This window comes from Camelus dromedarius, chromosome X (assembly GCF_036321535.1).
Source record: "Camelus dromedarius isolate mCamDro1 chromosome X, mCamDro1.pat, whole genome shotgun sequence".
Classification (NCBI taxonomy): domain Eukaryota; kingdom Metazoa; phylum Chordata; class Mammalia; order Artiodactyla; family Camelidae; genus Camelus; species Camelus dromedarius.
The window spans coordinates 105301836-105327589 of NC_087472.1; the positions used below are offsets into that span (position 1 = coordinate 105301836).

Here is a 25754-nt window from a genome sequence, read left to right on the forward strand (position 1 = left end):
ATTATAAGAAAACACAGAAGTTTGTAAAACACAGAGAAGCGAAAGTGAGAAAATTAAAATTAGCCTGCCACCCAGAGATCTGCTACAACAAACATTTTGGTCTATTTTCTTCTTTCCTGTCTCCCTTCCTTCCTTTTTTCCTTCCTTCCTTCCTTCCTTCCTTCCTTCCTTCCTTCCTTCCTTCCTTCCTTCCTTCCTTCTCATCCATCCGTCCATCATCCATATGGCTCTTTTTATTCAGTTATTTATCTATCTCTTTATAGTTACAGATCTCTGTAGTTTGTTCTCTACATTTTGCATTGGCAGATGTTTTGACTCTTATCCTCTCATTTGCAACCTTTAATCTGGGGGAACTTCTGGCTTTGCCAAGCCGGGTGCCCTCATGGGAACTGATGGCCTTTGATTCTCTGCTAAAAATTCCTTGCAATCAAGAATTGGGTATTTTTCTTAGTTTAACTAAAACAAAAATGGAAGATCACCCAGAACTAGAGGAGTTTGCACTAAAGATTTTAAAAACTTCTGCATGCAGAATTCAGTGTCACAGCCTCCCCTTGGCTTCCTCTCTCATATCCCCCCAGACGCAGGCCTCCTCTGGCTCATTGGTCTCTGAGAGATTGCTTCTAAGGGCAGGGTTGGAAATGTCTCTGCCAAGAACCCCATAGAAGCATTTTGAAGGAAGGGTCATTTATAATTAGTAACAATAAAGAAGGGTGGTTAACACCTTGATAGGTGTTACAATTTTTTTTTTTTTTTTTTTTTTTTTACTAAATTTTTCTTACATTTTTGAACTCAGCTGCAGAAAGATGGTTTGGATTGTGAGTCAAGGTGCCTTGAGTTCTATTCCAAATTTTGTCTCAACTATTACGTTTTACTAACACTTTAATTCTCTGGGCCTCAGTCTCCCTCTACATGAAAGGGAAAGGGAAGGGGGTCTATGCTCAGTGGGTCAGATGCTTGCTAAGATTATTCTCAGATCAGCAGTTGCATTGTGCTGTGAAGATCTGGATGGCTCTGGACTGGGTGGACATCAAGGTGCTATTTTCATCAACCACCAGTCAGCAGTGTACTTGCCACGGGCACGCGCTCAGAAGGAACCCGAGTGTATACTAATTTGGGGGTGGGGCGGGTGAAGGGAGAATCCAGGGTCTAACTTCCTCAAGCAGAGGGAGCAATGGTTGGAGAGGGCAGACACTCTACTGAATGGGCCCATGAGGGCCTTCTACAAGACCTGCGATGTTTGCTCCCAAAGAGCAGAGGTCATGAAGACAATGTGTTTCCTGCTTTCAAGGGCACGGATTAGTAGTCGTGGCTCTGGGCCTGGGCATTCAGCCATAGCTGTCCCCGTGCCACGTCCTCAGGGGTGAGAGGGGAAGGCAGATCCTGGGAACGACTTCCTGTTCCCCACAGAACAATTTCACCCACAACTCTCACGCACTACCCCCAACGCCACTGTTATCAACATAGTCAGCCGCTACCTCCAACGCCACTGTTACTGACATAGTCAGCCCGCCATGACTGATGAAGCGAACACTGGACGCTCAGATGCTTCTGTGCCTTTTGTTTAGCAATGACTTGGAATTTATTCCCTACTTCCACAGGAGTCACCATACCAGAATGTTGAAAGAACATATCCAAGGCCACTTGGCAAGCGGGTGGGGTCAGTTCCAACATCCTTTAGCACACACTGGCCTGGTTGGAGGGACAATACCAGGATCCCATCCCCTAATTCTTACACAACTCCCTGTCTGCCCCTGCGCAAGTGCCTGAAACTTCCAGAGTTGAAAGTCATTCCTTATAGTCTTTTGTTTCTTTCTTTTAAGCAGTTCCTTTTAAATTTATTTTACTTTTCATTGAAGTCTAGTCAGTTTACAATGTTGTGTTAATTTCTGGTGTGCTTCCTTATAAAGTCTTAAAAGCCTCCCTATTAAGATTCAAATCTCACAGGGAACTATATTCAAGATCTTGTAATAACCTATAATGGAAAAGAATCTGAAAAGGAATATATATTTATATATAATTGAATCACTTTGCTGTATACCTAGTCTAACACAACATTGTAAATCAACTCTACTTCAATAATAATAATAAAAATAAAAAATTCAAATCTTAGGGCAGGAATAACACTTCAAGATTTTATCAAACATTTACCTTAGTGGAATATTCTTCCTCATAACTCTCCCTGAGAGAATTAGTTAGAAGCCAGGCCTTCCAGGCATGAGTCGGAGAAGGAAGGAAAAGATTGGGGGTGGGGATCTGCCAAAGACAAACTTCTTCTTTGGGGTTGGTCCTGCTTTCCCCTGAATAGCCACCCTAGGCTGCAACTTTATTCCTTTGTCTCCTTCTTGGAAGTATGCTTGAAATACCAAGCAATAAATAGTCTGGGAGTTGACAAATTTAATTAAATTGAGGTTTACTCAAACTTATTTACCTGCTGTCTTCACTGTTTCTTCTACCTCCTTCTTCCCTAAACAGAAACAGCTCCAAACGCTCACCCAGCTGCCTTTTTCCTCTCCACTCTCTCCATTTGGGTCATTCTCACTTTTTCGGCTTCGAAGTATCACAATTAAGAGGCAGCACCTCCCCAATTTCTCTCTAATCCAAGGATCGACAAACTTTTTCCGTGATGAGCCAGAGAGTAAATACTGTAGGCTTTTCAGGGCATCCATCTCTGTTGAAACTCTACCTTCATAGCATGAAAGCAGCCAGAGACAATGTGTAAATGAATTGGGATGACTATGTTCCAATAAAAGTTCATTTATGAGCACTGAAATTGGAATTTCATGTCATTTTCACTTGTCACAAAATCCTCATCTTCTTTAAAAATTTCCCCCCAACCACTTAAAAATATAAAAAGTACTCATGAGCCTTACAAAAGCAGACCATGATCCAGATTTGACCCGAGGGTCAGAGTTTAGCCACCTCTCTCCACATTCCATTCCTCTCGCTGTCTGAAACACCCTCAGCCTTGATATTTACAAAAAAAAAAAAAAAAAAAGGCCCTGTCCTTTATCCACCCCACAAAATAACTGCTCCTCCTAACTTCCCTATTTCTCTTACGATACCAGAATTTTCCCATCTGTCATCCTTTATATACAGCCAGCATCCCAGTCCAACTGCTGACCCACATCCAGTGCTTTCAGCATCTGTCCCTCTCTCCTGCACAAGACATCCCGCATATCCCAGCTAATTCTCATAGAGCAAGATTTTCATCAGAGAACTCCCTTCAATGGTTCTACCACTTCCTGAGCACATCAAGTCAGTCTGCAGGACCCTCTGCTTGTCTACATGGAGTTTCCCCTCTGATGGAGTTTTCTAGTTTCATCCCTCACTATTTCCCTACACATATCCTCTGTGCAAACCAAAACGACCAGCCTCCAACAGGTGACATCAATACGCTGGGGGAGGGGAATTCCTACCTCTGTGTCTTTACTCTTGCTACCCCCTTCCCCCACCCCTGAGTGCCTTTCCCTAAACCTGTGGACCTATCAAAAGCTTCATGGCCAACCATGATAAAGTATCACTTCACACACACTAGGGTGGGCAGCACAGAAAGGCCGACAATGACTAGTGTGGGCAAGAATGCGGAGAAATTAGAACCCTCATTCAGTGCTGGTGGGAATGTCAGATGGCGCAGCCACTTGGAAGAACAATCTGGCAGTTCCTCAAAAGGTTAAACCTACAGTTACCATATCACCCAGCAGTTCCACTCCTAGGTATCTACCTAAGGGAAATGAAAACATTTGTCCACACAAAAACTTGTCCATGACTGTTCATAGCAGTGTAATTCATAGTAGCTAAAAAATAAAAACAACTCAAATGTCCATTAACTCAAGAATGGATAAACACAAAAGGTCACATATTGTACAAGTCCATTCATATGAAATGTTCACAATAGGCAAATTTATAGAGCTAGAAAGTAGATCAGTGGTTGCCTAGGACTGGGGTGGGACTGAAGGCATGGGGGAAATGAAGGGTGACTGCTAATGGGTCTGGGGTTTAAGATCGATGAAAATGCTCTAAAATTGATGATGGTGACTGATGCACAACGCTGTGAATGTACTAAAAAATCACTGGACTATACACTTTTCTCTTTTGGTCCATTTTTTTAAATTGAAGTCAAGTCAGTTTCCAATGTTGCTTCAATTTCTGATGCACAGCATAATGTTTCAGTCATACATATACATACATATATTCCTTTTCATATTCTTTTTCTTTATAGGCTATTGCAAGATATTCAATATAGATCCCTGTGCTGTACACAAGAAACTTGTTTATCTACTTTATATGAACTATACACTTTTAAATGGGTGAATTGTCTGTGTGTGAATTATATCTCAATAAAGCTGTTTTTTTAAAGAGGCTCCTGGCCAAATCAGATCACTGTAATTTGATCGTTATAGAAAAGATTATCATTATTCTGTAGCTATATTATCATCTGTTCCGCTCATTGGATATTATATACTACCTTATAATTTTTTCTGCCTATATTTTAACTTCCCAACAACATTTAAATTCTCATAGTTTTACATATAGATGCCTTTGGTTGATTTAATTCAGAAGACAAGTCTGAGTAGTTAAAATAGTTTAAATTGAACCAGAGCTAGAGATGCTAGCTTATAGAGCGTGGGTGTGTCAGACACAACTTGCAAGCCGCCATATTGAAAAGAAATGATTAAGTGGAGAAAAAACATTCTTCGGCTTCACTTGTGAATTGATGTCTTGCTTTCACTACTGTGTATCCCTTGCACATAGATAAACTGGGCCCAGGCTGTCTCTATGATCCACTACAGGGTGCCTGGAAATTCAGATACTCGGTTAAGCGTGTGTTGCAGTTCTCCATTCTTAAAGCCAAAGTATGACAGAATCATATAGACTTTTTATGTTATGAATTCATGACGACTGTGAACCTACTATGTGCCTAGTGTTGGACCCAAAGACTAACTAAGCAAATTCAGTATGTAATAAATGACCATGCTAGCATAGTGTCAGCTTTCTATATACCAAGCACGTGATACTCCAAATGCCATGTGCTGACAATTTGGTTTTTTCTAAAATTTTATGTTTGGCACATGGTTTCTTGAAAGATATCAATTAGCAAAATATTAAAGTGTGTATCACAGGTCTACATTCAACATACATTGACTAGGTCAGCAAGAAACTGTGTATGTAGAAAAAATAGATTCCTATTCATGTTTAGCATTTTCTGGAGAGTATCCGTGATCTGGTCCATACCTTATGTCCAAGTAAATACTCTCCACACAAGGGCTAAGGCACCTGAATAGTATTCGAGGGTCCCCAAAAAACTTTCTACCCTAGAATTCTATTCAGAGTAAAGACGCAACACTCTAGCATAAGCTTTAATGTCCAGGAAGTATCATTTCAAGGAAAGTCAGAAATCATTTGCCTCTGAAGCATCTTAGGTTAAACGACCTAATTTTCAGCCAGTGAAAATGCAAAGTCAAAGCTGTAGGCCGAGCAGAACCCTTACGAGACCAACTCCCCACAGATTGTTTTACAGCCTCATTTTCAAGATGACTCAAACCTGGGAGGGCCACCCAGGGTCTGGGCAGACTTGCCAGAGCTAGGGTTCCCACCCAGGGGTGTGGCGCATGGCTATAGCTAGTCAAAAACATTCATCCACTTGTTTGGAATGCCCTCTCTGTGTTTCTCCCCTGGGAATCCGTTAGTGCTGGTGACCAAGGACTCAAGGAATTGGAACCCTAACTAATCACACTGGCTTTACCTTAAAGATGGCGTGAGTTTCCTATGACTACTATCACAAATTACCGTGGGCGTAGTAGCCTAAAACAGCACACATTCGTTATCTTACAATTCTGGCCGTCGAAAGTCTGAATTGGCTCTCACTGGACTAAAACCAAGGTGTCAGCAAGGATGGTTCCCTCTCAAGGCTCTAGAGGAGAATTCATCCCCTTGTCTTCTCTAGTTTCCAGAGGCCCCTGGCATTCCTTGTTCACTGCCCCTTCTTCCTTCTTCAAAGCATCACATCTTCCAATCTCTCTCTGCCTCCCTTGTAGAAGAACCCTTGTGATGACACTGGGCCCACGAGGGTCATCCAGGAGAATCTCTCCATCTCAGGATCCTTCATTTAACCAATCTGCAAAATCCCTTTTGATACATAGAGTGATATATTCACGGGTTTCAGGGATTAAGACATGGAAGTCTGGGGGGTGGGGCATTATTCTACCACAGAAACATGGCAAAGAGGAGGCCTTTTTGAAATACTAGCATCATCATCATCACTGCCTTTAAACACCTACAGCAGTCTGCGCTTGGGCAGTAAACACTCCACATCCATCATTTTGTGTTGTTCTTAAACAACACTGGAGCTGAGTGTTGGTCTACCCGTCCCACATGTGACGACCCTGAAGTTCTGGGAGGCTTAGTGACTTGTCAAGAGTCTGGCAGCCCTGAGTCCTGCCGCCTCTTACTGCAAAGGCTGTGATTTTAAACACTATCAGGGAATTCTGTTTGGCCCTCATGGTCACTACAAGCATTTCCTTCTGCGGTTGTGGGAACACCTTGTCCTCATCGTCCCCCTTTCTGTCCAGCCTCACGGTGAGAGCTCTGGTGCAGCCCCCAGATCTCACCACCAACTCGATGCCCGACAAAGGCCTAGCTGGGGAAGGGTGACACAGATCTGGCCCCCTGCCTACCCCACGGTGGAGGGCGCTAGGCCTAGGCCCACCCCGGCAGTTCACTTTTGTCTTACACCATTCTCTACAGCCTTACCTCATTGTAGTGTACTTTGCACTCTTTTTTATTGCTTTATCACACTTTGCAGACGCTGTATTTTTTTTTTTAATTGAAAGTTTAGGGCAACGCTGTATCAAGCAATTCTATCAGCGCCACTTTCCAAAAGCATTTGCTCACTGTGCGTCTGTGTTACATTTTGGCAACTTCACAATATTTGAAAATTTTCATTGTGGTTATATTTGCTTCAGTCGTCTGTGATTGGCGATCTCTGATAGTACTCCTGCAAAAAGGTTACAACTCTTTGAAGGCTCATATGGATGGATAGCATTTTTTAGCAATAAAGTTTCCCTTTTTTTATCGAAGTGTAGCTGATACGGTGCCAGTTTCTAGTGTACAGCATAGTGATTCAGTCATACATTTATGTATTCTTTTCCATATTCTTATTCATTTATAGGTTATTATAAGTTATTGAATACAGTTCCCTGTGCTGTACAGTAGGACCTTGTTATTAATAAAGTATTTTTGAATTAAGGTATATACATTTTTTAGACTTAATGTTATTGCACACTTAATAGACTATAGTATATGTAGACATAACTTTTATATGGACTAGGAAACCAAGAAATGTGTGTGACTTGCTTTATTGTGATATTTGCTTTACTGCGGTAATCTGGAACCAAACCCACAATAATCTGAGACGTACGGCTGTGAACAGCCGAGGCCACACCTACAGCAATACAGTTTTAGTAGTACAACTTGTCCTGTACTTCGTGATTTAAAACAAGATGTTATCCTTGACTCTAATTACCAGTGGATTTAAAATGCAAGAGAAGACAAGATACAGATACTTAAGATTTAGTCAGTCACTGTCTTTTCTCTACCAAGCCGATGTTCTTTGCCTTTTACTTGTTTTGCTAATTTTAGGTAATTAAGTAAAGGTTCTTCCTGATTTCCAAGGGGGAAACTGAGGCACAGAATGATTATTTGGTCCAGAAAAAGGAAGAAAAATAACCTAGGGGGGATCCTAGTCTCCACTTGCAGACTGTGAGCCAGCCCTGAGAAGAGTCCGGATTGGATAAACCATGTCTGCAAAGGCTGGCTTGACCCACGACTGTGACAGATCACTTGAATTTGCCTGGTTTATTTGGATTATGCCTAGAAATCCCCAGAGTACCCCCAGAAAAGCCCAACTCATCACTGTTCTAAGATAGGACGCATAAGGTTTCTGGGGCAAGAGAGTGCTTTTTTAAAATGGAGAAGACTTGAACATGTTAAGGGGGTAGAGGCAGCAGAGAGGATGCAATGAGAGGCAGAGGAGAGGGATGGAAGGTACAGCTCAGCGGTAGAGCGCAGGCTTCGTGTGCACGGGGTCCTGGGTTCAATCCCCAGTGCCTCCATCAAAAAATAAGTAAGTAAACCTAATTCCACACCCCCCCCCAAAAAAAAGCTAGAGGAGAAGCAATAGCCACAAACAACAACCTATCCACTAGGAAAATGGATAACCCCAAAGTGGTGTCTGCATGCAACAAAGTACAACTCGTAATCAAAAGGCGCGACTGACCGCTATGTGCAACAGTGTGGGTGAATCTCAAAATCATTATTCTGAGTGAAAAAGGCCAGACAACAAAGAATACATGCTGCCTGATCCCATTTACATGAAATTCTAGAGAATATGAACTAAATTAGTTTAGAGTGACAGAAAGTAGAGCTGTGGCTGCCTAAGGTCAGAAGCAGAGAGACGGGAATGAAGAGCAGAGGCAAGTTTTGGAGATGATGGAGACATTCTGTCTCTTGTCTGTGGCAGTGGTTCCATGGCATCAAAGCTCAGCTGACTGTGCACTGTCAATGGATTCCCACTTATTGCATATATGTTATACTTCAAGAAAGCTGATTTACTAAGAGATGGGGTGGCTCCTTGGGGTCCCGTGGACTGGAAGAGGAACCACTTTTCCAAAGAGAAGGAAGGGAAGGAGGCCAAGGCAGACATGGTTCAGGTCCCTTCAGAGATGTAGAGAGAAGAGGCAGGTAGCCACCATTCATTGGTCTGAAAGCTTTTGCAAAAAGCTCCCCACACTCCTATCCCCCGCAGAGAATCTCCTTTGAATCTGCGCATTCATGTCCATCAGCATGAGGTCAATTCACATCTGAAGACTGGAGGCTTATCTACTGCCACATCTTAACCCGCCCCGTGGGCTACCCAGGTAGAATATTTGCCAGGTCTAATCTTCTGATCCCTCTAAATTCAGCCCACCTTCAGCTTGGTGTTCCTGTCACATGGAGCCCCTGGGAGCCTCAGCAGTGAAGTGGCTAATGTGTTCTGAGCAGTGTTTTCTTTCATTTCTTCCTGTGCCGCCTTCATCACTGGCAGCTCCAAGAAGCTGTAGAAGGTGGGTGTAAAGGCTTAGTCAGAAAGCTTCCGGCCGGGAGGGGAGCCTGAAAGATAGGCATCAGCCAGCGCCTTCGTGGTTATCAACTCTTCCATTTAATCACTTACTGGAGTCGATCTGACAGTATTTTGCAATGATGAAGACAGAGCCATAGCAACCAGACACAAAGAGAAACTTCCAGGCCTCTGGAAAGGGTTCCAAATCTCTAAAGAGACATTAGCATGCCACAGCTTCTATTCTTTGGTGCAGTTGTTTCCTTTCGGTCGCTACTGGAGATCCACTGCGTTTTCTTTACACACGCCAAATGAGACACATTTTGATTTACCAGAGCTGGGGGCATGGGCCAAAGACTGGAATTCTTCCATGAGGAGACATATTTGATGGAAATTGTTTTTCTCAGTCATTAAAAAAGGTCATCCTGGGGGTGGGGGGTCTAGCTCAGTGGTAGAGCATGTGCTTGGTGTGCTCAAGGTCCTGGGTTCAATCCCCAGTGCCTCCGTTAAGGGGAAAAATAAAAAATAATAAATCAAATAAAAATAAATATATGTAAAAAAAATTTTTTTTAATTATCCTCAAAACATGTTTTCATAGGTGCTAGCTAATATCTGGTGCCTTCTTCTATTAACAATAATAATCTTTTTGGCCTTCTGAGAAAATAGGAAGTTGTGATTAAGCAGAGAAACTACAAATCCCTTCCCTTGACACTGAGCTAGTAACTGAAAGTCCCTCACAGGAGGGAGTTTCTCACGTAAGTGGAAAGCTGGGCAGGGTCCCCGCCCTTGGGTTCCAGGAGATAAGTTGGGTCATGCAGCTTCTCCACTGTAGCCATTTGGGCTTTTACAATAGAAGAATGATGTGAGACCCCCAGAGAGGACCAAAAGCTGTGACCATGCCTGGAAGGGCGTGAAGGTGCCATTTGGATGGAGCTCACTCCTCCGGTGAAGTGGAACCTTCTGTCCCTTACCAAGCCACCAAAGCACACATCCGCTCTCCACTGAAAAGTGAACAAGCACCCAAAGGAATTGAAAGGAGATACTCAAAAAATACTTGTACATGAATGTTCATACAGCACTGGTCCCAACAGCTAAAAGGTGGAAACAACCCCCATGTCCATCAGTGGGTGACTGGATAAATGAAATTGGTCCAGCCACACAATGGAATGTTATTCAGCCGTCACAGGGAATGACGTGTTGGCACGTGCTGCAACATGCATGGACCTCAAGACCTGAAGCTAAATGAAAGAAGCCAGACACAAAAGGTCACGCACTGTATGATTCCACTGAGATGAAATATCCAGAACAGACAAGTCCACAGAGACAGAAAGCAGACTGCTGGCTGCCAGAGGCTGAGGGTAAAGGGAAATTGGGAGTTCCCGCTTAATAGGTATGGAGTTTTGGAGGGGATGAGGAAAAAGTCCTGGAACTAGATAGTGGTGGTGGTTGCACAACATTGGGAACGTATTAGGTGCCACTGAATTGTACACTTTCAAGTGGTTAGTTTTATGTTATGTGAATTTTACCTCAAATTTAAAAATCTCCATGTCAAAATAGATGGGCATGATGTCACATAAAAATCTTTTCGATACAAATAATGAACTCAATAATAAAATATTAAAGAAAAAGTTACCATTTATCACCATATGATGCAACAATCCCACTCCTAGGCATATATCTGGAGGGAACTCTAATTTGAAAAGATACATGCACCCCAATGTTCACAGCACCACTATTTACAATAGCCAAGACATGGAAACAACCTAAGTGCCCATTGACAGATGCCTGGATAAAGAAGCTATGGTATATTTATACAATGGAATACTACTCAGCCATAAAAAAATATTAAAATAATGCCATTTGCAGCAACATGGATGGACCTGGAGATCATCATTCTAAGTGATGTAAGTCAGAAAGGGAAAGAAAAATACCATATCACTTATATGTGGAATCTCAAAAAAAGACACAAATGAACTTATTTACATAACAGAAAACAGACTCGCAGACATAGAAAACAAACTTATGGTTATCAGGGGGGAAAGGGGGTGAGAAGGGATAAGTTGGGAGTTCAAGATTTACAGATGCTAACTACTATATGTAAAATATATCCTACCATATAGCACAGGAAACTATTCAGTATTTTGCAGTAACCTATAAAGAAAATGAAAAAGAATATGAAAAGGAATTTATGTATGTCTATGTATGACTGAAACATGCTGTACACCAGAAATTGAAAAAATAAATGAATAAAGCAAGCTGGAGCCTTCAGCTCTACGATGAAGAAGAAGAAAGAAGAAAGAAGAAAGAAGAAAGAAGAAAGAAGAAAGAAGGAAGAAGAAGAAGAAGAAGAAGAAGGAGAAGGAGGAGGAGAAGGAGGAGGAGAAGGAGGAGGAGGAGAAGAAATTGAATTAACCATTAACTAACTGGTAAAAAAAAATACAAAATTGCTCACCCATTAAAAAAAAATTACTGTTAAAAAAAGCAGACTGTCAGGCAGATGCATTCAGTTCAGTTAATGTGAAGTGAACCTTCTCCGCCTCATGTAGAGAGGAATGACGTGGACGTCAAGCAGGCCGTACTGTGATGGGGATGGGGATGGGGTGGCGCAAGTAGGGGCAGCCAGGAGAGCCACTGTGCCCAAAGGGCCACCAGCGTGGTAGAAGACAAATGTGGGCGGCATGCCTTGCACTGGGGGCCTCACCCTGCCTCAGCTGGAATCTCATCAAAAAGTGAATTACTAAGGCAAGGCAAAATTTGGTTAGCAGCTTGGAGGAATGATAAAGAGTGTAGTCAACATTTACAGAGTCGAGTGATGGGACAGCTCTCCCCGGCTGGACTCCTCACAGCCTCAGAGGGCCCAGAGTGAGCGCAGGTTCTGAGGATCAGGAGTCAGGGCTTCTAGTCCCTGACTGGGTCACTGTCTGACTGTGAAGTTGGTCAAGCCATCTAAGTGTCGGGCGCTTGGTTTTCTTGACTAAGTGCTTCTCAGACCGAGCTGACATCCCCGATGTCCGTGGAAACTTTAAAACATAAAACTCCCTGAGGGTTGGAGAAAAGGCTCCTTCGAGATCACTCAGTGGTTCTCAGGCTTGAATCCCCTGGGCTTGTTAATACTCAGATTGCCGGTCCCCATTTCCAGAGTTTCTGATCCCGTGGGTCTGGGGTGGAGACCTGAAAATGTGCATCTCCCACAAATTCCTGGTGAGGCTGATACCTCACCACACTTTGAGACCCACTGAGAAAAACTTAAACTAGTTCTTACCAAGTCTGCTTGGTCATCAGAATCACCGGAAAACATCCTAATAAAAAAATACCAGGGCCTCACTCCATATGTAGTAGCCGGGGATGCTCCAGAGCCTGGACCCTTCTGTCCAGCTCTAGATCCTGTGATACCTCCCGTGGGCCTGGGGCAGTGAGAGGGGTTCGGAAGGTGGGAGAGACAGACGCTGAGACACTCTGGGGCCAGAAAGAGCCGGAAAAAGCAGGAATCAGCGCCTATGATGGAAGCATGACCCAACTCATCTTAGATAAAATTTATTGACCCATCACTGCATTTATTTAGTACCTAAAGAAGTTGGGGAGGGAGAGTCAATAGGAAAAGAAAAGAGGCTTTTGCACAGAGACATTTGGGAAAGGCCTGAGGAAACGTCATAGAATGTTCCAGATCGTGTCAGTGCTGGTCTGCCAATATTTATTCTGACATTTTTTGCATTTCCCCCCAGAAATTCTAAATAATAATAACAGCTTTTAAATAAAAATACTGTAGCATAAATTCTAAGGAACGAAACCTGATTTATGGACGTCTTAATATAAGGTATGTCATGAGATGCTATTGCACGAAGTACCTGGTAGAATGATGACTCACTGCATATTTAGTTGATGGAATGGAGGGAAGGAGCTGGTCTATCCCCTCTGGTTGTTACTTCCCAACCCAGACATTTTACCGCACAGATAGCGACCTCCATCGCTGACCTCCCTTAGAGCAACTCCTGTCTGTTATTCAGACATTTGACCTGGAGTTGCCTGTTCAACCTTAAATCGTCTACCAGAACAAAAACCACAGGCAAGAAGGTCCTATTGCTTCAGAATAAAACAGGACATATTTGCTGGCGGGCACATGTAACATGGGCGTAAAGCGGTAAGCTTCTATGATGCGTCCTTTTAAAATTCTCCTAAGAGTTAACTTGGGCCAACTGACAATCCCCCTTCTTGGCCCCAGACTTGCAAGAGGACTAAACCACCTGAATTGTCTTCTATACAAATATGAGTGCTCTAATCATTGCAGCTGATGGCCTGGCTATTTGGGGGAACTGTCCCTGGTAACTACCACATTTCAGAAAAGTTCTTTTCCAGAAAAGTGTCCATTCTTTGAGGTCATGCTCTTATATACTTTAGCTCCTCATAGCACGATGCTGAACAGACTGCATTCACAATCTTCTTTTCTATTTCACCCAAAAAGTACCCAACAGAATCCTTGGATGTTCCAGTTGGTTTACTCTCTATTGAGAAAGTGCTGCCTCGAAGACCCATCTTTAATGGTTCCATGACAGTCATATTTTAGGTTACCATATCAGCTCTGGATTTTTCTTGTGACTCTCTCTCTTCTTAATCCGTTTTACTCTACAGCCATAGAATACAGCCATTGTATGCTTCACGAACTGAGGCAACTGGGGGCAATGGAAGGAGGGCTGACCAGGAATCAGATCTGGGTTTTAGTCTCAGCTCAGTGTTAGGTAGCTGGGTGACCCCAGACCTATTAGCTAAGCTCTTCCAGCCTCCGTTTCTTTATCTCAGAAATGTGCCCAACAGGATCCAACTGAGCCACGTCCCATCTTTCCAACCTGTTAGCAACATAAAGATGGGTGACCTGTCCCTTTGGTCTACTCCTGCTGAGCATCCCCGTGAGCTAAGTCAATACCTACAGAACTGGCGTTTGGAGGAAGAAAGGGTCAAAGGAAGAGATGACTCCAGGGTTCAGGAGAAATGTCAAACTCAGAATTACTTGTTTTTCCCATTTTCTTCTATTCTGTGTTTTCTTGGCTTCAGGACAGAGGATTGCCGCAATGTTTAATGTCAGCAGGGAGGATGATGTGTGCACACACTAGCGCAACTCAAGAGAAACTCAGAGATTTTGGAAATGCATTTGCCTGACAGCTCGTGGGTGAGGCTTCTGGCCCCAGAGCCTCACGGTTTGCCCATCTTCGAATGCACAGAGGAACACTTGCTGGGGAATGACGTTTGCTAGATATTAACGAATCCTCAGAAGAGTGATGTGTTGTGCTAACAAGTCAGATATGACTGTTGGGTTTGTCGTAGGAAGGGAATTATGGAAAGGCTTCTATTAAATGCCACAGACTAGACCATTTTCCTCCCTCCCCCTGTCAGCAGGTCCCATGTGAGGGTTACCATGGGAAACACTCCCTACTGAAACAGCAGTCATGTCTGGAGCCTGGGAGGTTCCAGCAGTCGTGCTATTATGCTCGGGGACATGGCCCTCTGAGATTTCATCCACGCTGCAGAAAGACAGCCCGGTAGCGGGGAAGAACATTTTATAAACAAAACTAAGAGAATCGGGTGTTAATTCACTTACACTGCTGGTAAAACAAAACAAAACAAAACAAAACAAAACAAAACAAAACAAAACAAAACATATAACCCCAAACCCAACAAGGCCATGACTTAGTCGGATCAGCAAAACTAACTTTTAAGCTCCGGTATGCCCAGGGGTAATTGTGGTTCATCTACAGAGAGTTCATTTTCAAGTCACTTCTTGGGGTCACTTTGCATGAAGAGCAGATTCTAATCAGGATACAGGTAACATGAGAAGCACCAAGGTCTTTGTAAAGAGCACCATTTGAGGTAAATCGAACATTTAACCAGGAGACTGACACATGTACAGGAATCACAGAGCACGTGGGTGACCAGAAGTTTCAGTGAATTCTTTGGGCTGAGAAATCGCTCTGGAACAAAACTATAGCCACAAGTGAAGAAAGATCAAGAAATATCTTTGGTGGATTTCAGAGAAGCAGACCTTGTGGCTGGAGTTCAGCTGCATGGGAATTATTGAGGTGGTGCCCTCAGGAGGAGAGGAGCGAGGGAGGCAAGGGAGAGACGGGAGGAGAGCAAAGCAAGGGTCCCAGCTCAGCTTAGCCCCAGCCTGACCCCCTTGCACCTTGAGGCCAGAGGGCCCTCCTTGGGATCCCCCGAGCTGTGGGCTGCAGGGAGGTAGGGAAGTGCACACCCTCCCAGCAACGGGACTCCCTTTGGCCAGGAGCAATTCTCCAGAGAATAGGACGGCTGGGAGCACTCAGTAGCTGGGGGAGGATGCGCCAGCCCAGTAAAGGGGATGTGAGTGGGGCACCGTCAGCATCAACTCTTCATGGCTTACCCCAAGCCACGTCCCGGTTAGCGGCACACAAGACCAAAACCTGCCTCTCAGCCTTGCCACTGGCTCAGCAGGTCCACTTTTTATAATGGCAATGCCTACCATTATGCCGTCTTCATAAAGCATTTTCAGAGCTATGATCTCATTTCATGACCACCATAATCCTGGGAGACAGACAAGGGCAGATGTCAGTGTGCCCTTGACATGGAGGCTAAGAGAGCGATCTGGCCCAAGGTCACATACCCGGAAATAACAGAGTTGAGGCTAAACCTTGTTCCTCGGGGGACCGCCTCCTTTTTAGGTCAGAAGAGGTATCGAATAGTGAGCCGCTATTTAGCCCTTTGTGTCTACTGACCACAAGGTCATTGTCATCAATTTGGTTTTGTCCTATGTCCCTCATATGAGGACCTCCATTTGAGCAAGGGCTTGCTCAAAGCATATTTAAGTCTCTTGTCACGTACTGCCAGCCCTGGCGTGGGATTTCTGGTTTCCATTTCTGACTTTTGATACTAACTCTTAGTAATAAGAGAAAAATAGTCTATTTTTATAAAATGACTCAGATGTCTCTGGAAACATTTACGCTGCTTGGAATATTTTAATAATTTCCTGATCTGTAGGCAGTAAGGCATTTTAATGTAATACCTAATATGAAATTCCTCATCACTGTGGAGTTTCCCTTTTGCTTTATACTTTCCTTGCATTTCAATGTAATCACAGTCGATCCTCGGGGGAGCTCAATGTGTGATAACTCCCTCCGCCATTGGCTTATTGCTGGGGAGCTCTCTCTGCTTTTCATCTTACCTTCCTCCTCCATTCCCTTAAGTCTAAAAACCTTTCTCATCATCTAATGCTATTCTGCACTGGCGTCTCCATATCCAGAGTCTGCCTCAAATTCTCCCATGAACTTCCGTATCTTTGATGAAGTCACCTGCCCAAGGGCATCGTGGAGTCGTAGAGAGGGAAGACATTGGTTCCTGACCACAGTCGGCCTCGCACTGATCTTGTGATCTTATAGCAAAAAGGAGCGTGGGTGCTTACAACTGACCATATCCTTTGACCTAGCAATTTCCCTTCTTATGTCTCTTCTTGAGAAAGAATTATAGATAGACCCGAAGATTTGATTATAGATGTTTATACCACTGCCATTTTTACAAGGAAAAAAAAATTGTTCAGAGACTCCTCGGCCTCCAATAAAAAAGGGATGGTAATAGAAAATATATTATAACCATCAAAGTTGAATGGTGGTTAACTTTGAGTTATATTTGAGTGATAGGATGGGTTGGTGGGGGGGGGGCAGTATCTCCCCGCCTCCCTCATTTTTTGCATCTACTCATCGCTCATAGACCTGAGCTGAAACCCATCTCCAGTTCTCATCTGCTGCGTAAGATACTGAGTAAATTAGGTCACCCACAACAGCCACCACTTCCTCGCCTGTAAACAGATAATGATGCTTATTTTGAGGAGATATTTTGACTATTAAGAGAAATAATGCCACACTCATGTATACATTCATTTAACAAAGATCTGTGAACTGCCTACTGCGCCCTGGGGCACTGTGCTGGGGGCAGAAGGTGAAATGACGGAAAAGACTCAGTGTCTTGAATTCACTCAACTGCAAGTTTATGGAAGGAAAAAGACATTCACCCCCTCCCCATCTTTCCCCTGCACAGATGCACTTCAGTGAAAGCACAGCTTAAAATAAAGTCAATCTTCTAAATCTCTGATTTATGGGGTCTTGATGTTCTTTCCATTTACAAAGAATACATTGGATTCGTCCCGTGAGCGAGCCCCTCCACTGTAATTTGATATAAAGAGCTCTTTTCAGAATCAAGCCCGCGGCACGAGGTGAGTCAAGCCCCACGCCCGGGGTGGCACGTCCGGGACCTGGAGGCAGGGCCCTGTCTCAGCCCGGGTGAAGAGGTCTTGCTGCTCTACAGAGGGCCTGGGAGAATTCAGATGTCCAAACCCTAGCCTGCACAGTGAGTTTGGATCCTTATGGAGCTCCCCACACACAGCCCAAGAAGAGACCAAAGTGTCCTTCAAGAGAAACGTGCCCAAGAATCCGGAAGTAAACGTCCCTCGTTCCATCAGCGAAGCAAAATTCTTGCTATGACCCAAAACAAGGATCTGAGATCCTGGAGCCATGTTATCTAGAACCTCCAGTGTCAGGTTTCACCCCAGAGATATTCTGCTAACAATCTTCAAGCTACAGTTGTGAGGGAACTGGCCCGCCTCGTGCCCAGTGACAGAGGCCCCCAGGAAATGGTTTGTGACCCCTGAGCCTGGCCTTCTCAGCCTCGCTCTTGGCCAAACCTCTGGCTTTATCTCATGATAACTGAGTGTGTTTGCTCAACCTGTGCGTCACCTGGAGACTGCAGGCAGTGGGTGTGTTTTACTGCCCTCACTCCAACCTCTGGGCCTCTAACTGGAAAAAGAAAAAGAGGAGGAGGAAGGGGAGGAAGCTAGACCAAACCTTTCAAAAAACAAACCCCATAAAACTAACCCCATAAAACTCCAAGTGCAAAAAGGTGACATAATTACTCCATTTTAGAAGGAGACCATTCCCCCCCCCCCCCTTAGGTATCTTAGGTTTTGTGTTTCCGGGCAGTTCTTGAACTTCCAGAAGAAGGTTGTAAAAATGTTCCCTAAATGTCACCACAGAAAGAAGGAAACAACTCACCAGACAGGGGTCAATAAAAACCAAGGTGGATGTAAATTCGATGGCATTTCCCGTTGAGAGAACTGTTAATATCGAAATGAAAACTACAGTGTAAAAGGGATCTCCGCCGTGCAATTTTATGAAAGATAGAATCGACTCTGCAAGTCTTCTAGCAAACAGTTAAAAAGATAAATAACCTAAGAATCCTTTTTTTAAAAAAAATTTGGAACCGTAATTCAAATACCACAAAACTTGACTCTTTCAAAGCAGACAATTCCGTGGTTTTTTAGTATGTTTACAATGCTGTACGACCCTCACCACTTTCTAATTCCAGAATGATGTCATTACCCCCAAAAGGCACCCCATACTTATTAGCAGTCACTTCCCAGCCCCTCTCTCCCTAGCCCCTGGCAATGACTCTCCTGTTTCCTGTCTCCGTGCACTTATTTCATGTAAGTGGAATCACGCAATATGTATCCTTTTGTGACTGGTTTCCTTCACTTAGCGTAATGTTTTCCAAGTTCATTTGTTGTAGCCTGTATCAGGATTTCATTCCTTTTTATGGCTGATAAGAGTCCCTTGTATGGATAGACCACATTTTATTTATCCAGGGCGAGATAAACCACAGTTAGCTAATGATTCACCTGCCTGAGTGGTCAGTGGTGTTTACAATTTAGTGTTAAAAAATTATTCTATGAAGAGGTATGTTTAAATACTGCAGCCTGCTTTGGGCCAGACCTCCAGGTACCAGCCTAATCATCTGCTGAGGGCCCATTTAGTCATTTCAGCTGAACGAATGTCCCTGATAGAAGGCATGTGATACACTGTATCCATGAAACTCTTCATTTCCAAACTAAGCAAACTGCTAAACTGTGGAGGTAAACACAATCAATTTTTAAATACAAAATGTCACTCAAAGTATATTCAGATGTTGAGATATTCAGGGAATTGAATGACAAATATTCCAGTAGAACCAAAGAAGACAGACAGATGGCAAGTAAGCATATGAAAAGATGTTCCACACCATATGTCACCAGGGAGATGCACCTTCAAACAGGGAGATACCACTACACGCCTCTTAGAATGGCCAAAACCTGGAACGCTGACACCACCAAATGCTGGGGAGGATGTAGAGCAACGGGAACTCCCATTCATTTTTAGTGGGAGTGCACAATGGCACAGTCACTTCGGAGGGCAGTTGAGCAGTTTCTCACACAGCTAAACATACTCCTACCATACAGCCCAGCAGCTGCGCTTCTTGGTATTTACCCGAAAGAGTTGAATCCTTATGTCTACACAAAACCCTGCTCACAGATGTTTACAGCAGTTTCATTCATACTTACTAAAATTTGGAAGCAACCAGACGCCCCTCAGTTGGTGAATGGATAAACTGTGATACATCTAGACAATGAAATATTATTCAGCACTAAAAAGCAATGAGCCATCAAGCCATGAAAATATATGGAGGAAACTTAAATGTCTATTATTAAGTGGACAAAGTCAATCTGAAGAGGAAACAAACATTAAGATTCCAACTACATGACATTCTGAAAGAGGCAAATTTAGGGAGACGGTAAAAAGATGAGTGGTTGCCAGGGTTTGGGGAGGCGGCGTAGAGGTTGGGAAATGATGAATAGGTGAAGCACAGCCAGTTTCTAGGGCAAAGAAACTACTCTGTATGATACTGTCATGGTAGATGTGGGACAGGAGGGAGGCGGGCAGGGCACAGCCATTCAAGGAATGCCACAGCAATTAACACCAACATGGTGGAAGGTTCAACTCCCAGTGAGCCTTGAGGCCCAAGATGGCGGGAGATTTGACCTCCAGTGGACCTTGAGCTTCATTACACGCTCACTGCAATATAGTAACATGGTAAGTGGTCCTCCCACAGGTGCCAGGACAGTTCCCAGGGAGAACTGTGGGAGGTGGCCCAATTCCTGGGAATCCCAGCCCCTTCCCCAAAGTGGTTGGAATAATCCTCTCATTTGTCAGCATATGAAATAACCGAGCCCATAGAAACAACCCCACAGCTCGTGAGCACTCTCCGTTCTGAGTGAGACAGCCCGCACTCTGTCTGTGGAGTGGGTACCGACTTTTACTTTAAACTGAGCACCCAACCCCCACATCTCAAGGCCTTTCTCCTGCCTTCTGAGACAGCCTGCACTCTGTCTATGGAGTGTACACTCTCTGAATAAATCCACCTTCACTCAACCGTGGCTCGCTCTTGAGTTCTTTCCTACATGAAGCCAAGGACCCACACTTGGCGGGGCGCGTCCCAGGGACTCAACCGAGACCTGGGCCACAGCCATCCTCTCGCCGCACAGTTTTTTTCCTGTATCAGATACATGTGATCATACATCTGTGCAAACCCACAGAATGGTCAACACTGAGAGTGAACCCTAATGTAACTTATGGACTCTGGGTGATGATGATCTGTCAATGTAGTTCCACCAATTGTAACAATTCTACCATCTGGTGGGGGAGGTTGACAGTGGAGAAGGCTATATGAGTGGGGAGACAGGGGGTGTATGGGAAATCTCTGTACCTTCCCCTCAGTTTTGCTGTGTACCGAAAACCGCTCAAAAAACGACATCTAGTTTTTTAAAAATTCTAGTAGAATCCTTGGCACTGGCCACGTGCTTGTAAATACTTGCTGATAACCAGGCCATTTTTCCTCCAACTGTTTGGTCTCCTCCCAACATGACCTTCAACCCTGAAATGCTGTGTCCATGTGTGAGGAGTCGGAGGGTTTCAGGACCACTAGTTTGAGTCCAGTGCCCTGGGGGCAAGTTCTCACTTGCCACACCTCCACCTTGGACTCAGTTTCCTCACCTGAGAATCGGGGAACTGGCTCAGGCCATCTCTAACGTCTGTGAGCTGGGTAGGATCTGGCAAAAGTCAACGTGTAAGGTTGGCTCCATGACCTACATCTATCTGTCTCCATCTCAAGGGTCAGGTCAAACCCAGTAACCAGATTTTTCAAAGCAAAATTCAGGGCTTGTTATCCAACAAAGGATGTTTTTCCTTTTTTCAAAAAATGGCGGAGGTATCTGGGCTCCCTACTACGATGTATGCTCAGTACAGAAAAATCAAAGTGTTTAGAAACATGTAACTAAGTAAAATTTCTCATCTTCTCATTCAGAGTAATCACAGAGATATTTTCCTTCCAGTCTTTTTGAAATTATTGATTTCTGAGTCTGTCTTCTTCCCTAGACTGTGAGTGCCGTGTGTTTTACTCTTACCTTCCCAAAGCCTAGACCTGAATGACTCAATTAAGTTTGCATGGCAAAATGTTTTAAATTCCATGATATTTCTATAATTTATGGGAACCACAGGGCAAACTGATTGAAAACAGTTACTCCATGTCAAGAGCCAGTCTTCATTTGGGGCATTAATTCAAAGCTTAATTTTGAAGAGTTGGCCAGTAAAGACCATTTTTAATGATTTTTTTTTTTTTTTTTTTTTTTTTTTTTTTTTTTTGGAGAGAGGGTTATAGAGGCCTCTATGGTTCTGTAAGGAAAGCCAGGCCCCAGAATTCAGAGCCTCCAGGCTTTCACAGAGGAGTCATTTGTGCAGTAATCGAATTTTGGACTCCTGCAGGCATGGCTCTTTTTCTTCTTTTTGAAAAAGACTTTAATTTTTTAAAGCAGTTTTGAGTTCACAACAAAATTGAGAGCAACTACAGAGCTCTCCCATGTACTGACTCCCTGCCCCCACACGTGCATGGACTGCCCTATAATCAACTACGCACCAGAGTGGTACAGATGTCACCACCCGTGACCCACACTGACACATCATCACCCAAGGTCCGAAGGTCACCTTAGGAGACTCAACCCCACTGCTTCATCTTCGTGGCATCGCTTTGTGTGTGTTCAGCGGCAAGTAATCGAAAACCCAACCTGAGTGGCTTAAATCGAGAGGAATTTATTTCCTCATATAACACGAAGTTTAGAGATGAGCAGTTGTCATTCTCCAGATCAAAGAGCCCCACGCTATCACAGCCGGGCCCACATCCCTGCAGCTCTCCTGGCCTCTCCTTCACTTTGCAGGTTCCAAGCATCACTTTTGCATTCAAGGTAGAAGGAAAATGGGGGTGAGAAGAGGGAAAGGCCACACGGCCAGCTCAGTCTCTTTTTATCATGGAAGCAGGTGCCTTCCAGAGTTCACTCCTGCCCCAAGAAGACTTCTTAGATCTCACTGCCTGAATCATGTCACGTGGCTGTTCCCAGTTACAGGACGGTCTGGGGAACAGAGCTGGGCCTCCTGCTACTGCAAACACGATTGAGGTTCTTTTAGCACGAACAAGGGGATGGATGGATATTGGTATGCACGTAACGGTATGTGTCATACACACTCCTAATAACCAACAGCTGTGTGGCTCCTGATGAAACTTGAATTAGTGGCTACAAAGCACCCGTTTCAGTTGACACCCAGTCTAGGATAGCTTTTAATAACCATAACGACACTGATTACAACAAACTCTGTAAACATACACTTTTTGTTCATCTTGAAACAATTCTGCAGAGGAAGTGAGTTGAGTCTTCTCACCCCCACTGTACAGATGAGAAAACCGAGACAGAGCAGATGTAGGCGCAGCTACATGTATGTGGCGGGCACAGAATCGGAATCCAACTCTTGTGCCTCCAAAGCCTGTGTCAAGAATGGCCATTCTGTGTCTGGCAGCTGAGGCATCACTGCATGTTGAAACTTTGCTAAGGTCACAGGACTTCAAATACTGAGAAATGATTGGGGGCAACACAAGTTGGGAGCCTGGGGAAGGCAGTGAGTCTGTCTGTGGTTTCCTCTGCCTGTGGGTGGCCTGTGGGCTTTTGGTTTTGTTCACTGCAACATTCCAAAGGACTCTTCTGGCTGCGAGCGTGGGCTAGCAAAGTGTAGACTGCAGAGCTGTGGCCAACTGTGGGCAGGCGCACTCCTCAAAACCTTAGCTGTCAACAGCACGTTGACACATGGTCCCCTGCAGGTGGCTGGCCTGCAATCTAGTGAGCTGCTGGCTGGAGAGGGGACCACCTCTGCCTTGGGTGCCTGGCCAAACCTTGCTAGTTAGAAAGACAAACCCTTCAAGATCTCTTTTTTGAAATCTCAGGGTTTTCCTTTGGTTGCGGAAGCTTTTCATGACATGGGGCTTTGCGGAATTATAAGGGCATTTCAGAGACCAAGACCCATAGAAACCCCTTCCACTGGACTTTAGACAGAATGCCGTATGTGTGGCCCTGCGAAGAATAGTTATACAGTGCTTGGAAGTAAGCAAAAGGATGACAGCGTGTCCTTTCAAAGTCGTACTGAACCGCTGTCTACTGAGCCAAGGGTATTTAATTCTCTATGGAAATGCGCCTTTGTTTGACTTACGATTTACCATTGATTAGGACCGAACTCTACCAAGTTAGCTATTAACACAGGGACTGATAAGTTACAAATGATTTCTCTTTGGTAAAAGAGGTAACATCAAAGGTTACAGTTGTATTGCCTTGTATGACATTAAACAGTTTTGTATCTATCTTTGCAATCATATTTGAACATTCTTTTTTCCACTGACTATAGACACCCCAGTCTCTCCTGTACACCGGTTTCTTCATTAATGAATTAAATACGGCTTTGATACATGCTCACCATATATGTGTATAAAGGTCATAGTTCTAGCTTTTTGAAGTTGGCTACTTAACTTGATCCTTGCCTTCAGCTGTCCATAAACACCGTCTAGAAGCGATTCCTCACCATGTGTTGGTATTGGATTCCCGAGCAGAATCAAAATAAACGAAACAATGCATAATGAGAAAGCCCTCTGCAAACAAACGGATGAACACAGAAATTACAATTTCAAAAATGAAACGGAATCTGATGGTGGTGGCCACCCAGAGAGCATCCTTCTTGCAAGCATCCTATTTTCAAGGCCACCTGCATTTGATGGGATTTCCTGTGCAAAGAAAAACAAGCTACATCAAGCATATTTTATTCTAATCTGCATCATTTCTTCCTCCAGGGGAGAGGACACACGTGGCCAAGATCGAGAAGCCAGTGTCTTCCCGAATGGATACCAACCTCAAACAACATTTATTTGTCTCATTTGAGGCCGTTGGTCCACCAATAGGGACTCACTGAGTTCCAGGTTGTAGAAACAATTGCTTGCAATCTAGTGATAAAGGGTTAAAAGTGTATTTATTTTCACCATCACGGTAGTGGAGCCAACAGAATGTGGGGAGAGACAGGAATATTTGAGAAATAAACAAATATGTCCTGCTATGGATGGTATGGGGGGTGTGTGTGTGTGTGTGTGTGTGTGTGTGTGTGTGTGTAAAAGAGGGCTCTTGTTTGAGGCTACCCTTCAGTTTTGGCACTTCTCCTGAAACTTCAACAGAGATCTGTGTTTTGTTGAGAAATATGTTACAAAAATAGTACCCACCTCGACCACATCATCATCACATGAGTTCCTGCAGTCCCTGACCACATGTTTCCACTGCTAAGGCAGTTTCATGCAGGGAGGCTGGGAGCATCGGAACAATTGGCTCAACTCCAATAGCGATATTCCTCCCAGAAAAACACCTAACCTCTGAGGTTTCCAGGATAATTTCCACCTAATGGGTCACAAGAAAGCGCTCTGGGATAATATGTGTCGCACTTCTGTTACACAGGCTATGTGCAACTTACAAATGCCTATAAGTAGGAAGCCCACATGACAATATTGTCATTAATGTCCGCAATCCATCTACCGTCTCTGTCACATTCTAGATCTTCAACCACTTTGCCTCCCACTCAAAACAAACAACAAACAAAAAAACAAACCACTATGAATTACCTACCTAACCACATTTCTTTAAATCATTGGTCTTGCTTAATATAGGGACTTCATCTCTCTCACTAAAAATAGTATTTTATGTACTTTGTTATATTTCTAGATGCCGATTGGTAGGAAGTTACCTATATGTCAGAGAATCTTTGAAGTGTGTCTGTTCTGAGGCAACAGATTCATTGTCCTCTCCCTCGTGTTCTCATATCACTGTCCCACCAGTGTGGTAACTTTATTTTTAAAAGATATTAGATTGATCTGACACGACTCCTTCCAGAGGGCTGCAACGCGATGCCACTGATAACTGGCTTTTCTATCAGGAGCTCAGAAATGAAACCTTCTAACCTATGCTAGGCTCTTATCCCTTGGTCAGTGGTGCTCAGAATCCAGAGTCTGAGCTGCAGTCTTCTGGTGCTCGTTTGTTCTTTCTGAGTCCTCAGTGTTGGGTAAGAGGGCTCAGGCTAAGCTTTCTCAGTTCCTTCAGATACCTCTTGTCCCAATAAGGAGGCTCAAAAATCTTTACAAATATTATTGCTCATATATTTTGGAAATATTTGGAAAATCAAACTACCTTCAAGTATGTCAAAGGATTCTCACCAAAACTTAAGCTCTCTTCCCTTCCTCGTAATAGTATTCCCATAGGTCCCTGTTGAATGCTCCCTTTCTCTTGTCTACGGATGTGAGCCTTTCCTTATTTCTTAGGGTTTTTAATTGAAATAACCATGTGAGTTCTTTTGTTTGCCTTTCTAATCTAGAACATAATCACTGCTCCCAATTTTCTTTCCTTCCTTCCTTCCTTCCTTCCTTCCTCTTT

The 25754-nt window shown here is 43.9% G+C and overlaps 1 non-coding gene across 1 annotated transcript; it reads left to right on the forward strand.

Annotated features, from left to right (window-relative positions):
- Window positions 1-9528: 9528 nt before the first annotated feature.
- Window positions 9529-9600, forward strand: TRNAT-GGU (transfer RNA threonine (anticodon GGU)). Its single transcript has one exon. It is a non-coding gene; the product is annotated as a tRNA-Thr (tRNA).
- Window positions 9601-25754: the final 16154 nt, after the last annotated feature.